The 16,690-nt window shown below is 43.0% G+C and overlaps 1 protein-coding gene across 16 annotated transcripts in view; it reads left to right on the forward strand.

Moving 5' to 3' along the window:
* Positions 1–16,690, forward strand: part of LOC122550870 (inositol polyphosphate-4-phosphatase type I A) — a 208,463-nt gene that overhangs the window by 37,497 nt on the left and 154,276 nt on the right. For 13 of the 16 annotated variants that reach the window (XM_043692246.2, XM_087988345.1, XM_043692245.2 and 10 more), the window contains one exon: positions 4,912–5,010. The gene's annotated coding sequence lies outside the window, so the exon portion shown is untranslated. Of the gene's footprint in view, positions 1–4,902; positions 5,011–16,690 lie in introns of all 16 variants that reach the window. The other 3 variants (XM_087988343.1, XM_087988341.1, XM_087988340.1) reach the window with 1 other exon arrangement.

A 16,690-nucleotide genomic window follows, 5' to 3' on the forward strand; every position in this document is an offset into this window, starting at 1 on the left:
GACTAGTTGCAAGACAATGCTACCAATTTTGGCATTAGCCCTCAGATGTTGGTAAGGAATACTTTGCAGGGTTGAGAAGGCTGTTTTCCCTGTTTCAACGCTTGGGTCAATGACAGGAGATCCATCTGATTTCATTTCTAGAAACTTTGTACAGGTACACAATCCTTTATCTGAAATGCTCGGGACCAGCTGGTTTTCAGAATTCGGAATTTTTCAAATTTTGGAGGAAGTCACAGTTTGGTGAAATTTTTAAAAACTCTTTTAGCATACAGCAGACTGAGTACAAGGACTCTGAGACCGAATTTGAGGCCTGCCATTGCTGGGCCACACCCATCCACGTCACATGTGAGTGAAATGCATCGAGTAGGTGTGGAGTTGGGTGAACTGTTTGCATGCCAAACAACCTTATTAATGAGAAAAAAAACTTCACGAGAAACATTTTGGATAAAGGGTTGTCTCCCTGTAGCGATTAGTACAGCTGAGTGACTTTCTAGATTATTTCAGAAGGCAGTTGAGAGCCAACCACCCAGAACAGACAAGGTGAGGAAGGCAGATTTCTTGCCCTGAAGAACATTTATGAGCCAGATGGGATTTTATCATAAGTTTTTTTTTAATTCCAGATTTTATTTTTAATTCAAATTCTGCTATTTGCCACGACAGCTTATAACTCTGGTCTCCAGAATATTTGCTATGTTTCTGAATTAGTAGTCCAGCGATAATACCACTGGGCCATTGCTTCCACATTTATCATGCAACATCTGCTTGTGCATGCGATTCTAATTTCATTTTTAAAAATGGCTCAGTGGTAAGCACTGCTGTCTTACAGCCCCAGACACCTGGGTTTGATTCCAGCCATGGGCAACTGCCTACAGAATTTGCACATTCTCCACGTTTGTGTGGGTTTCCAGTGGATGCTCCAGTTTCTCCTCTCTATTCAAAGATATGCAGGTTGGATAGATTAGCCATGCTAAATGTAGGTTTGTGAGAATAAAGTCGTGTGGTGGGCTGAGTCTGGTGCAGACTTAGTGGGCCGAATAGTGCTTTGCTGCATGTAGACATTCTATGATTTAATGATGAAGATCTTTTCACACTTTCTGGAATGAAATCCCAAGTGTTGACCTTATTTATAGCCAACATCTACTATCGGTAAAACATAGTGCTCATCGCTTAACACCAGGTTATAGTCCGACTGGTTTATTTGGAAGCACGAGTTTTCGGAGCACAACCACCTGATGAAGGAGCAGCGCTCTGAAAGCTAGTGCTTCCAAATAAACCTGTTGGACTATAACCTGGTGTTGTGTAATTTTTAACTTAGTATGCCCCAATCCAAATCATGTTCAAGGATTCGGGTACAGTATCTTTAGAGTTCGGTTTTTGGCATTTAGATTTGTATTGGGACCAATTTACTGTTAACATCTGTTTCCTCTGCTTTCCAGTTTTGCTTTCTACTCTTCTGTCTCTCATTTTTCACCTTTATTTTCTTACTCTTGTCACCTTGCTCAGGTTCCTAGTTAAAATCCTCTCCCACTGAGGAAACGCCTCTGAGGATACCAGTCATGATTCTGCTGGAGAGCAACCTTTCTAGCTTGTGCAGTTCTGCGTTCTCCAGAAATGATGCAAATACCTCAAGAATCTAAATCCCTCTCTCCTATACCATCCCTCAAGCCATGCATTATTTTGATCTGTTCTCCTATTTCTAATCTTTATAGCACATAACACTGGGAGTAATCTTGAGATTACTACTTTTTGACATTGCGTTTAATATTTTTTCCTGTCTCTCGATTCTGCTTCCAGAACCTTATCCCTCCTTTCTTTTAACCTTTGTTGGTGTTGACATGAGCCATGACCTCTGTCTATTCCCTTTTTAGAATGTCTTTCAGCTGTTCAGTGGGCACTGGAGAGATAACATATCAATCTTGTCAAGCCTGTGGTCACAGAAAAGTCTTCTGTTCTCCTGTCGCTATTGCTCTTGCAGTCTGTTTAGCTCTTTGTGCAACTAAGTAACTCCTCTTGACTCATGGGTTTGACTGTGTTCCCCTGAAACGTCATCTTCCCAGCAGCGATCAGAATTGAAAACCTATTAGAAAGAGTTGGTTCTAAGGAACTCCTTATAATGCAAAGTTTCCCTCCCCATTCCCATTGATTTAAGTTTTCCTTGTTTTTTTTCCAGCTTTATTCTAGATTAGAGTGGTGCTGGAAAAGCATAGCTGTTCAGACAGCAGGAAAATCGACGTTTTGGGCAAAAGCCCATCATCAGGAATACAGGCAGAGTGCCTTGAAGGGTGGAGAGATAAATGAGAGGAGGGTGGGGGAAGGTAGCAAAGATTACAATGGGTGGATGGGGGTGGGGATGAAGGTGATAGGTCAGAGAGGAGGGTGGAGTGGATTGGTGGAAAGGAAGATAGGCAGGTAGGACAAGTCATGGGGACAGTGCTGAGCTGGAAGTTTGGAGCTAGGGTGAGGTGGGGGGAGGGGAAATGAGGAAACTGAAGTCCACATCAATGCCCTCGGGCTGAAGTGTTCCGAGGCAGAAGATGAGGCGTTCTTCCTCCAGGCGTCAGGTGGTGAAGGAGTGGCGGTGAAGGAGGCCCAGGACCTCCATGTCCTCTGCTGAGTGGGAGGGGGAGTTGAAATGTTGGGCCACGGGGCGGTGTGGTTGATTGGTGCGGGTGTCCCGGAGATGTTCCCTAAAGCGCTCTGCTAGGAGGCTTCCAGTCTCCCCAACGTAGAGGAGACCGCATTGGGAGCAACGGATACAATAAATGATATTGGTGGATGTGCAGGTAAAACTTCGGATGTGGAAGGCTCCTTTAGGGCCTTTGATGGAGGTGATGGAGGAGGTGTGGGCGCAGGTTTTGCAATTCCTGCAGTGGCAGGGGAAGATGCCAGGACGGGACTGTGGGTTGTAGGGGGGGGGCGTGGACCTGACCAGGTAGTCACGGAGGGAACAGTCTTTGTGGAAGGCGGAAAGGGGTGGGGAGGGAAATATATCCCTGGTGGTGGGGTCTGTTTGGAGGTGGTGGAAATGTCGGCGGATGATTTGGTTTATGCAAAGGTTGGTAGGGTGGAAGGCGAGCACCGGGGGGTTCTGTCCTTGTTACGGTTGGAGGGGTGGGGTCTGAGGATGGAGGTGCGGGATGTGGACGAGATACGTTGGAGGGCATCTTTAACCCTGTGCTCCCGATGCGGTCTCCTCTCCGTTGGAGAAATGAAACGTTGGCTGTTTGAATACTTCGCAGAATGCCGAGGTTCTTTCTGTTAAAAAAAAAAGACCTTGAGGTTCCAGTCACCTGCCACTTTAATACACCATCTTTTGCTCTTGCCAGCATCTCTGGCTCAGGCTTGTTGCAGTGCTCCAGCAAAACTCAGCACAAGCTGGAAGAACAGCACTTCATTTTCCACTTGGAAACTCTACTGCCATCTGGATTCCATATGGAATTCAATAAGAGCTTGAGGCTCTTTCTCCCATGTCCCTACCCCAACCCCCACACACCAGACCATGTTATCACATGGTCTGATATTGCACACTACCAATTGTTAGCCACTAATTGTCCCCTTTAGCTGCTATTTCTGCCACCTCCAGTAGGCTGCCACCATGAGACACTCCGCACCCTTCCCTTGTCAGCCTTCCTCAAGAACTGTTCCCCCTCCTAAGTTTACCGTTTATTCACTCCTTTGTCTCTGACTGTTTCTGTCTCTTTGGGCTCTATCCCCACCTGTTGTCAATCACCTCTCATAAGAGACCACCTTGATTTTGGGGGTCCAAGGTGAGCCGTGCTTGCCAGCTTTACCTTGTCTGAACCATACCAGTGAGTATTTGACCATAAAGGTCTCTGCAAGTCAACATGAGTTCTCGTGCACAGAATATTTATTACCACGTACTTTGACTGTATGAGAGTGACATGTAGCTGTGGGAAAACTTTCATCAAGAATGCTTCTGTCTTTTGTTGTTCTGGCTTCAGTGGGAGACCAAATCCTAGTGCCCTCTTTGCAGCACACCCTACTAACATTCAGGCAAAACTTCAGAATTGATTACAGTCGAGTGGTCTGGCTCAAAAGCATATTCTTTGCCAAATCCTGTTTTACAACTCTCAAATGACCAGAGCTCCAGAGGTGAGAAAAGAATAATAAAAGTACTCTGAATCTTGAAGTCCAGTAGCATTGATGTTCGTAAATGTGAGGAGCTAACTGCAAATCATTCAAATTGACTAAAGTTGTCCATCTAGCTGCATTATGATTTTAGCCCACATGCTTTGATGTGGCAGAGCAGCAATTTTAGATATACAATGCAAATCCAGTAATAGTATGAGTCAGCTCAATCCAGTAATTGTTAGGATGAGTGGCTGAGTGACATCAATCATACTTTTTAAATCCGGTGGTTGTGGTTTAATTTTCTCCCCAGAGATTAGGACATAATTTAAGTCTACGTATCTGTGCTTATTTGAGGTACTGTATCATTTATATAGCACCTGTCACATGCTCATGCCAAAGTGCTTGACAATCAGTGAAGTATGTTTTGAAATGTCGTCACTGTTATGAAAATATGGCAGCCAGTTTGTGCACATAGATGTGTTTCAAATAAGAGAGAGCAATTTAGTGAAATTGACTGAGAAATAGTGTTGGTCATGACTGCTGATTCAGGAGTAAAAAAACTTGATGCTTATCCTTCAGTGTATACTAGTGAGAAGAGCCAGATCTGTGTCTCAGCTATAGTGCGAATGTCTGGAGAACAGTTTTAATATTTTAAGTAGTAAAAGCAATGTATATCTGTTCATTCAGTTGAAGCTCTGTCATCAGTATCTGCCAAACAATTACCCTCAAATTTCTATTAGAACATATAAAGTGATGTAAAGTAAGAACAGATTATTGAAAAATGCACTTTGCTTTATTTCCGATCTCTAGCATCTGCAGACTTTCGCTTTTGTGTGCAAAAGTCGGGTTTAGCTGAAGTGAAAGGTTAGCAAGAGAAAACTGAAAAATAGTCAATGACGAGAGTGCAAGCAGTAGCTGGTAAGTAATGTAAAAATTTTTTCTAATTATATTGCTAATTGATAGAGTTTTTTAACATGTTTGCATATTGAATTTTGCTTTATTTCTTTTTCTTAAAGATTAGAGAAGCGCAGGTTTTAAACATTTTGCCAGATATATTCAGGTCCAAGAGCAGTAATGAATGGGTGAAACTAAAGCTTTATTTATTTGTGCACACGTAGATCAGTAGATGTTACACCCAGTGCTCTAGTTTTTATTTCAAAAGTCATAAAATCATATACATTCTAAGTCAGTTCTGTATAGTCTTTGCAGAGAAAAATAATAAAACATTGGAATTTTGACATTCCTGAGAGCTTCTGACTAGTGGCAAAAAACCAAGGTATTTTCCACATGTGCAGGAAACTGTTCTTTGTGAGGCACCAAGAGGGTCTGACAATTGAATGGACTCTTGTTATACTTCGGCAGGAAAGATATTTAGAAGCAGCTCTTCTTTCCCTATTGTGCCTTGGCGGCAACTGCCCCAAACATTAGTGCATCTCTCAGCAAGTAGTCCTGGACCTTGGAAAGTGCCAGCTTGCAACACTTAATCAAGGCCATTCGAAGACCAGTAATTTCAGGTGGACCAAAGAGTGTCTTTCACTGAGTTGATGGTTCTCCAGACACAGTCAATAGTTATTTTGTAGTGTGTATTCTGCGTAACAGCATATAGAACAGTGCCCTGCTTCATGGACCTGCTCAGGGCAAACTTTGACTAAAACCACTGCATCCCTCTCCAGACCTTTTTTGCAATGACATGTTTGAGAAGGAGATTTTTATTTCAAAAATATTCTTTATTCATAAAAAATATCATTTTATATGTACATAGAACTAATCTTTGTGACTGTACAGTAGCATATCAAGGAGACAAGCAAACTTTGGAGTTTGACTCTCTCCAAACAAGTCAAAGGCATCTCTACTGTTTCCTGAAGAAGGGCTTACGCCCGAAATGTCGATTCTCCTGTTCCTTGGATGCTGCCTGACCTGCTGCGCTTTTCCAGCAACACATTTTCAGCCAGCATCTCTACTTAAACCAGACTATATTTACAAGCATTTGAAGCAGTAGGAGGGTCTGATAACTGAATGAGCCCCCATTTTAACTTCAGAAAAAGTTCAGACAGTAAATGGACTAGTAAGGATAAACATGATCTGTGGAACTTATTTCTCAGCTTAAAATTAGATTAGATTAGATTACATTACAGCGTGGAAACAGGCCCTTCGGCCCAACAAGTCCACACTGACCCGCCGAAGCGCAACCCACCCATACCTCTACATTTACCCCTTACCTAACACTACGGGCAATTTAGCATGGCCAATTCACCTGACCCCAATTCTTGCCCCAATTGACAGGACAAGGATCTCCTTCCTCTTTTCAGTTGCGGACTGGGCTAAGGTTTTCTATTTTACCTTGAGGCAAAATCAGAAAACTGACTCCCTTTGACCCTGAGGTCCTTGCATGGATTAGCTCATGAAACCCGTATTTGAAAGTCTGATATAGAGAGAGTTTTAACTGTGCAGATTTGTTTATATCTATTATTCAGGTGATGAGGACTTCAATTATTGTCCATTCCCAACTTTATTCTCAACTGACTGAGAAATAGTGAACTGCCTTCTTGAGCTGCTGTAATTGGTAGGGTGTAGTTACGTGTACAATGCTATTAGGGAGGGAGTTCCAGGATTTCAATCCAGTAGTAGTGAAGGGACAGCAATATATTTCCAAGTCAGGATGGTGTGTGGCTTGCAGAGAGAACTGGTGGTGGTATTTCAATGTCTGCTTCATTTTTCTAGACTGTGGTGTTTGTGGATTTGGAGATGTTATCAAAGGAGCCTTAGTGAATTTCTGATCCGGCAGTGTTGTCTTCTGCAATTGTCAGCCTATGTTGGAGACTGACTGACAATACCAGAAATGGAAAATAAATCAATCTGACATTCAAAAAAAAATTGAAAGAGAAAGATTAGAATAAAATTCAAGGGCAGCTAGTATTCTGATTATAATGAGGCCTTTTCATCAGTCATGGTTTTGATTTTCAAACTAGTGCAGCAGAATTTCCCAGATACGTAGTTAGCTGTGATGTTTGCCATACACAATTCGTGGATCCTTTTACATAATCTGTTTGAGATAATCACTACTTTTGGGTATAGGTAGAAAGCAATGAGAACCTTTAACTAAACAACAATAAATATGGCGGGTTATTTCACTGTAAAGAAGAACAACAAATAACCAAACTAGAACTCCCATCATCTATGCACGTTTAATGGATAGCACTCGGTTTTTTGAATGTTAGGACCTGTTGAAGATTTAAAGACCATTTTAACTAGGAGCAGTTGACTTTTTTTGATACCAGGAATCAAACTTACTCTATATAGTTCAGAAATCCTTTGAACTAGGGCAGATCAAAAAATATTTTTTTGAAGAAATGTAAGGAAAGCTGTTTGCATATTTCTTAAAGATAATTTGCTAGTTTGGGTTCCACCAGGGCCAGTCTTCTCCTGCCCTTATTACAGCCTTAATTCAAACATGGACAAAAAAGCTGAATTCCAGAGATGAGCTGAGAGTGACTGTCCTTGGCATGAAAGTTGCTTTTGACAGAGTAAGGCATCAAGGAGCCCAAGCAAAACTAGAGTCATTGGAAAGTGGGAAACTCTCCATTAGTTAATGATACCTGGCACCAAAGAAGAGAGGTCAGTCAACTCAGCTCCAAGGTATCTCTGCAGACATTCCTCAAGGTAGTGCCCTATACCCAACAAGTTTCATCTGCTTCACCAGTGGCCTTTCTTCTATTATATGACGATATGCAATAATCAGTGGACACTGTTCAGCAGCACACATTGCACAGGTGCTGAGGTAGTCCACATCCAAATGTAGCAAGATCTGGACAATATTTTAAAAATGCAGAAATATCACCCAAGTAGAACACTATAAACCTATAAGGCAGGATGTAATTATAGGTCAATGAGGAGAAAGTGAGGACTTCAGATGCTGGCAATCGGAGTCGAAGATTATGGTACTGGAAAAATGCAGCCAGTCAGGCAGTATCTGAGGAGCAGGAAAATCGATGTTTCGGGCATAAGCCCTTCATCAGGAATTCATCAGGATGTTGCCTGACCACATGTGCTTTTCCAGCACTGCACTCTTTGTGACTATAGCTGCCAAGTTATTCTTACTGGCTAGTCCAGCATTTGTTGCTTACCATAATGTAGTGGTGGCCTTACAGCCACAATATCATTAGAGAGGGAGCTGCAGGATTTTAATCTAGCAACACAAGGAATGGTGATAAATTTCCAAGACAGGATGGTGACTGGCTTGCAGGGGAACTACCAGGTGATGAGGTTTCCTATGTATTTGCTTGCCCTTGTTTGGGATGCCACACAAGTGACAAAATACCAGCTCAGGCTGTTTTCCCTGGAACATTGGAGGCTGAGGGGTGTCCTTAAAGAGGCTGATAAAATCATGAGGGGCAAGAATAGGGTAAATAGACACGGTCTTTTCCCTGGGTTGGGGAGATCTAGAGAGTAGAGCTTTCTGGTGTGAGGGCAAAGATTTAAAAGGTACCTAAGGGGCAACACTTCCATGCAAAGGGTGGTGCATGTATGGAATGAGCTGTCAGCAAGCAGTGGAGGCTAGTACAGTTACAATATTTAAAAGACATCTGGATGTGTACATGAATAGGAAGAATTTAAGGGGATATGGGCCAAGTGCTGGCAAATGGGACTAGATTAGGTCAGGATATCTGGTCGGCATGGACAAGTTGGACTGAAGGGTCTGTTTCCATGATGTATATCTCTATGACTCTGAATCAAAGTGTGGTGCTAGAAAAGCATTGCAGGTCAGACAGTATCTGAGGAGCAGGAGAGTCAACGCTTCACCTCTATCTCTAACGAGATTGGTTGCGACATCAACCAATATTCAGTGACATCATTATGAACATGTTGGAGGTTGACCAAAAACTGAACTGGAATAGGAATATAAACACTGGCTAAAAGATCAGGTCAGAAGCTAGGACTCCTGCATGGTGTATGTGTGGGATGAGGTGCCAGAGGAAGTGGTGGAGGCTGATATAAATACAACATTTAAAGTGCATCATGTATATTTGAGTAGGATGTTTAGAGAGATATATGTGCCAAATGTTAAATGGAACTAGGTCAGATTGGGATATCTGGTTGGCACAATAACGTGGACAGAAAAGTCTGTTTCTGTGCTGTATGACTCTGACGCCACGTTAAAATCTTGGAACTTCCTCCCTAATGTTATTATGGATGTGCCTACACCAAACAAATAGCAGTAGTTCAAGAAGGCATCTCTTCACTACTTTCATGGAGGACAATGAGAAGAGGCCAATAAGTGCTGGCCTAACCAAAATTAGGTGAACTAGCCATGCTGAATTGCCTATAGTATCCAGGAATGTGTAAGCTAGTTAGATTAGCCATGGGAAATAGTGTTACAGGGATAGGGTGTGGGGTTGAGTCTGGGTGGTATGCTCTTTTCCAGGAGTCACTGTGGACTTGACGAGTTGAATGGCCTGCTGGAAGACTGTACAGATTCTATGATTCTGTATACTGTATCTGCCTTTGCAACAGGCTTATAACATTCTACTAGGGTGATATTTCTGAACTTATAGTTCACAGGGTTATTCTACTTGTGGTGAGTGTAGTAACTCAGCTGGCTCATTGCAGTTGTATTGTGGCATGAGGGATTGTTCTTCTGAAAGAAAAGAAATTTAAGAATCAACCACATCTAGCAATGTGAGGTAAAACATGGATAGAATTCCTAATTTCTTTTTGCTAAAGATGCTTGCATTTAATTTGTGGCACTGAGATTTCTCTAGCAAGCCCGTGGACGCTCGCTTCATGTGTATTTCGGTACTATGGATATTAGCTTTTTGGGTGGACTACTGAGGTGCAACAGGTAAAACATAGTTTTCTCGTCTTTGTTTAAAAATCTGCGTTTCTGACAAATTGCTTAAAAGTGAGGATTAATAGGAATTGTGATTTTTCTTTTCTTGCTCGTACAATGCAGAGGAATGCAAACAAAGGAACATATGAATCAGGATCGGGGTATGATTTGGAGATGTCGGTGTTGGACCGGGGTGTACAAAGTTACAAATCACACATCATCAGGTTATAGTCCAACAGGTTTAATTGGAAGCACACTAGCTTTCTGAGCAACGCGCCTTCATCAGATGATAGTGGAGGGCTCAATCCTAACACACAGAATTTATAGCAAATATTTAGTGTTTTGTAACTAAAATTATACATTGAAAAATTGATTGTCTGTTAATCCTTTCATCTGTTAGAATACAGTGATAGTTTCACTTCTTTCATGTGTAAAACACAAAACCTTTTTTAAAAAAGTTGCATTCTCTGGTTAGCTGTTAACAATGGATGATAGCTAGACAATATGTTGAAGGTGTTAGCCCTTTGTGTTCTCTGTCTATGCCATGATGTTTAGATTGATTCTAATCTAAAAAGTGAGATAACGGAGTTTTACATAAATTCATGCATAAATTTGAGCAAAGTACATTGTAACCCTGCAAGTACAAATTCACCCACAAAATGTGTGCATGTGGGTCTTTGTCTGCCTGTGTGTGTTTGTCTGGGTTGGGGTTGAGAGTGTGAGAAAGAGTGTGTGTGTGTGTGTGGTGAGTGAAGTGTCTCAAGTCTGTGAGGGGGTGCATGTGAGTGTGTGTGTCTGTAAGGGGGTGTGTGGGTGTCTGTGCACGTATGTGTGTATAGGAGTGCCTGTGTGTGTGTGTGTACACAGTGCAATGGTGGTCACCTGTAATGTGACATGAACCCAAGGTCTCAGTTGAGGCCCTCCCTATGGGTACCGAACTTAGCTATCAGCCTCTGCTCGGCCACTTTTCTCTGCTGCCTGTCCCGAAGTCCACCTTGGAGGATGGTCACCCAAAGGTCAGAGGCTGAATGTCCTGGACCACTGAAGTGTTCCCCAACTGGGAGGGAACACTCCTGTCTGTTGATTGTTGTGCAGTACCCATTCATCTGTTGTCGGGGTAGACTGTTTGCCCCTCAGAGTTTGTTTCTTCATTCAATAAGACCTTGGCTAATCTGATCACTCCACATTCCTGCCTCCTACCCCAAAGATAATTAATTTTGTTTGTCTTGTTTTCTTTTATTCCCCAGGTTTCCAGTGGCCAGCAAGAGTCATTTTAGCTGCAATACAGGGTTGTGACTAGTGAGTGGTTCATCACCTATGACCTTCACAGTACTTTAGTGCTCAAACCCAGGCTAGCACTCATAGATGTCTCTGAATTCACCAGCACGCTTTGTTCCATTGCAACCCTGACCCAGGGTGACAGTTTTTTACTTGTCAGTATTTCGAAGGGAATGAGACAATACTGTGCCTTTAAACATAGAACATTACAGCACAGTGCAGGCCCTTCAGCTCTCGATGTTGCGCCACCCTGTGGAACCAATCTGAAGCCCGTCTAACCTGCACCATTCCATTCTTATCCATCTGCCTATCTAATGGCCATTTAAATGCCCATAAAGTTGATGAGTCTACCACTGTTGCAGGCAGTGTGTTCCATGCCCCTACTACTGAGTAAAGAAGCTCCCTCTGTCATCTGTCCTACATCTATCACCCCTTAATTTGAAGCTACGCCCCCTTGTGCTGTCCACCATCTTAGGAAAAAGCCTCGCACTGTCTACCCTATCTAACCCTCTGATTATCTTCTATGTCTCAATTAAGTCACCTCTCAGTGTTCTCTGTAATGAAAACAGCCTCAAGTCCCTCAATCTTTTGTTGTAAGACCTTCTGTCCATAGCAGGCAGCATCCTAGAAAATCTCCTCTGAACCCTTTCCAAACCTTCCATGCCCTTCCTATAATGTGGTGACCAGAACTGCATACAATACTCCAAGTGCAGCCGCACCAGAGTTTTGTACAGCTGCCGCATGACCTCCTGGTTTCAAAACCCGATCTCTCTACTAATAAAAGCTAACACACCTTTGGGCGGTACGGTGACAGTGGTTAGCACTGCTGCCTCACAGTGCCAAAGACCCGGGTTCAGTTCCAGCCTCGGATGACTGTCTGTGTGGAGTTTGCACATTTTTCCCGTGTCTGCATGGGTTTCCTCCGGGTGCTTCGGTTTCCTCCCACAGTCCAAAGATGTGCAGGTTAGGTGAATTGGCCATGCTAAATTGCCCGTAGTGTTAGGTGAAGGGGTAAATGTAGGGGAATGGGTCTGGGTGGGTTGCTCTTCGGAGGGATCGGTGTGGACTTATTGGGCCGAAGGGCCTGTTTCCACACTGTAAGTAATCTAATCTAATCTTATGCCTTCTTAACAACCCTATCCACCTGGGTGGCAACTTTGAGGTTTCTATGTCCCTGGACACACAGCTCTCTCTGCTCATCAATATTACCAAGAATGTTACCATTCTCCCAGTACTCTACCTTCCTGTTACTCCTTCCAAAGTGAATCACCTCACACTTTTCTACATTAAACTCCATTTGGCACCTCTCAGCCCAGCTCTGCAGTTCATCGATGTCCCTCTGTAACCTACAACATTCTTCGGCACAATCCACAACTGTACGGACCTTAGTGTCGCCCACAAATTTACTAACCTATCCTTCTACACCCTCATCCAGGTCGCTTATAAAAATGACAAACAGCAGTGGACCCAAAACAGATTAGAACATAGAACATAGAACAATACAGCACAGAACAGGCCCTTCGGCCCACGATGTTGTGCCGAACTTCTAACCTAGATTAAGTACCCATCCATGTACCTATCCAAATGCCGCTTAAAGGTCGCCAATGATTCCGACTCTACCACTCCCACGGGCAGCGCATTCCATGCCCCCACCACTCTGGGTAAAGAACCCACCCCTGACATCTCCCCTATACCTTCCACCCTTCACCTTAAATTTATGTCCCCTTGTAACACTCTGTTGTACCCGGGGAAAAAGTTTCTGACTGTCTACTCTATCTATTCCTCTGATCATCTTATAAACCTCTATCAAGTCACCCCTCATCCTTCGCCGTTCCAACGAGAAAAGGCCGAGAACTCTCAACCTATCCTCGTACGACTTCCCCTCCATTCCAGGCAACATCCTGGTAAATCTTCTCTGCACCCTCTCCAAAGCTTCCACATCTTTCCTAAAGTGAGGCGACCAGAACTGCACACAGTACTCCAACTGTGGCCTAACCAAGGTCCTGTACAGCTGCAACATCACTTCACGACTCTTGAATTCAATCCCTCTGCTAATGAACGATAATACTCCATAGGCCTTCTTACAAACTCTATCCACCTGAGTGGCAACCTTCAAAGATCTATGTACATAGACCCCAAGATCCCTCTGTTCCTCCACCTGACTAAGAACCCTACCGTTAACCCTGTATTCCGCATTCTTATTTGTTCTTCCAAAATGGACAACCTCACACTTGGCAGGGTTGAACTCCATCTGCCACTCCTCAGCCCAGCTCTGCATCATATCTAAGTCCCTCTGCAGCCGACAACAGCCCTCCTCACTGTCCACAACTCCACCTATCTTCGTATCATCTGCAAATTTACTGACCCACCCTTCGACTCCCTCATCTAAGTCATTAATAAAAATTACAAACAGCAGAGGACCCAGAACTGATCCCTGCGGAACTCCACTTGTAACTGGGCTCCAGGCTGAATATTTACCATCTACCACCACTCTCTTCCTTCGACCGGGTAGCCAGTTTTCTATCCAATTGGCCAAATTTCCCTCTATCCCATGCCTCCTGACTTTCCGCATAAGCCTACCATGGGGAACCTTATCAAATGCCTTACTAAAATCCATGTACACTACATCCACTGCTCTACCCTCATCCACATGCTTGGTCACCTCCTCGAAGAATTCAATAAGACTTGTAAGGCAAGACCTACCCTTCACAAATCCGTGCTGGCTGTCCCTAATCAAGCAGTGTCTTTCCAGATACTCATAAATCCTATCCCTCAGTACCCTTTCCATTACTTTGCCTACCACAGAAGTAAGACTAACAGGCCTGTAATTCCCAGGGTTATCCCTATTCCCTTTTTTGAACAGGGGCACAACATTCGCTACTCTCCAGTCCCCTGGTACCATCCCCGTTGCCAGTGAAGACGAGAAGATCATTGCCAACGGTACTGCAATTTCCTCTCTTGCTTCCCACATAATCCTAGGATATATCCCGTCAGGCCCGGGGGACTTGTCTATCCTCACGTTGTTCAAAATGTCCAACACATCTTCCTTCCTAACAGGTATCTCTTCTAGCTTACCAGTCCATTTCACACTCTCCTCTTCTACAATACGGTCCCTCTCGTTCGTAAATACTGAAGAGGAGTACTTGTTCAAGACCTCTCCTATCTCTTCCGACTCAATACACAGTCTCCCACTACTGTCCTTGATCGGACCTACCCTCTTGCAGTGCAGAATCTTGCAGTGCAGTGCACCCACTAGTAACTGAACTCCTGGATGAACATTTCCCATCAACCACCACTCTGTCATCTTTTAGCTAGCCAATTTCTGATCCAAACTGCTAAATCACCTTCAATCCCATACCTCCGTATTCCGTGCAGTAGTCTGCCGTGGGGGACCTTATCAAACACCTTACTAAAATCCATATATACCACATCAATGGCTTTACCCTCATCCACCTGTTTGGTCACCTTCTCAAAGAATTCACTAAGGCTTGTGAGGCATGACCTACCCTTCACAAAATCATGTTGACTATCCCTCATCAATTTATTCTTATTGAGAAGATTATAAATCATATCTCTCATAACCTTTTGCAACACTTCAACCACAACTGAAGTAAGGCTCCCTGGTCTATAATTACCAGGGTTGTCTCTATTCCCCTTCTTGAACAAGGAAACAACATTTGCTATCCTTCAGTCTTCAGTCCTATTCTGCAGACAATGACGACATAAAGATCAAAGCTAAAGGCTCAGCATTCTCTTCCCTGGCTTCCCACAGAATCCTAGGATAAATCCCATCTAGCCTAGGGAATGTATCTATTTTCGCACTTCCCAGAATTTCTAACACCTTCTCCTTCTGAACCTCAATCCCATCTAGTCTAGTAGCTGTTTCTCATTATTCTCCTCAACAACATTGTCTTTTTCCGGTGTGAATAATGACAAAAGATATTCATTTAGTGCTTCTCACTACTGTCCTTGATTGGCCCTAATCTTACTCTTAAGGGGTGTGTTTTGTCCTTTTTAGAAGGAGATGTTAAGGCATAAGTATCGAGCAGTCTACCGAGCCACTGGAGTAACAGCTTGTGAGGAGGCCTTGGATTTTTTTAAAGTTGGAGCAATAGAAGCAGCTTGAATGAGTATGGTCAAGTTCTCCCAGAACCAAGATTTCCAGTTTAGTTTTTCAAAATTTTTCAGAAACAACAGTTGTTGCTGGGATCCCAGCAGGGTTGAAAGCTACAGTACATCTCTCCTGGCTGCTAAATTCTCTCTCAGAATTTTCTGATTATTTTTTCTTCTGGCTTGCTGGAGACTGTAATGAGAGGGTGAGACAAGCAACTTATATTTCTAAGTTGAATTTACTCAGAGGATAGTCATGGTTTGAAGATGCCGGTGTTGGACTGGGGTGTACAAAGTTAAAAATTACACAACACCAGGTTATAGTCCAACAGATTTAATTGGAAGCATACTAGCTTTCGGAGTGACACTCCTTCAGGTGATAGTGGAGGGCTCAATCCTAACACAGAATTTATAGCAAAAATTTACAGTGTGATGTAACTGAAATTATACATTGAAAAATTGATTCTGTTAAGCTTTTCATCTGTTAGAATACAGTGATAGTTTCACTTCTTTCATGTGTAAATCATCACTGTATTCTAACAGATGAAAGGCTTAACAGACAATCAATTTTTCAATGTATAATTTCAGTTACATCACACTGTGAATATTTCCTATAAATTCTGTTAGGATTGAGCCCTCCACTATCACCTGATGAAGGAACGTTGCTCCGAAAGCTAGTGTGCTTCTAATTAAACCTGTTGAACTATAACCTGGTGTTGTGATTTTTAACTCTTTACTCAGGATACTGGCAGGTGTCTTTATCTGAAAGAGCGAAGGAAATTTTGGTTTTCATGACATTGAACTGTACCAATTTAAAGGCATGCCATTTGGTATGAAAAACACAGGCCACATTTCAAAGTCTAACCAATAAAGTCCTTTCGGGATTACCCAGCTGTGTGTTGTACATTGACCTGGTGATTTTTAGTCTCGCGTTTGGAAGCATTTGCAGCATCTTATTGGAATTGTTCAATTGACTTCAGCAGGCGGGCTTGGTGATAAATCCTGGCTAAGAGTGAATTCGCAAAAGTCCAAATTACAGTTGTGGGCCATTTCATTGGACATAGACAAATGGTCCCACGTGGTGTGAAAACAAAGGTTATTGGGGAGTTTCCCATACTGTCGATGAAGAGGGCAATATTACAATTCCTGGGATTGAGTATTTTCTTTTACCGGAGGTTCATACAAAATTTCACAATGTGTTTGTTCTACTGACTGACTTATTGAAGTGCAGAAAATTTCAGTGACCGGAGGACTGTTAGAAGGCATTTGACAGCCTGAAAGCTCTGCTAGCCACTGTCACAATGTTAGCCACACCTAATTGCACAAAGCCATTCAAGGTGATATCAATGTGAATGATGTGGGTGGCAGTGCCGAACTCTTGCA

This window comes from Chiloscyllium plagiosum, unplaced genomic scaffold (assembly GCF_037043375.1).
Source record: "Chiloscyllium plagiosum isolate Xiang-an unplaced genomic scaffold, Cpla_swu_hap1 HiC_scaffold_6, whole genome shotgun sequence".
Classification (NCBI taxonomy): Eukaryota; Metazoa; Chordata; class Chondrichthyes; order Orectolobiformes; family Hemiscylliidae; genus Chiloscyllium; species Chiloscyllium plagiosum.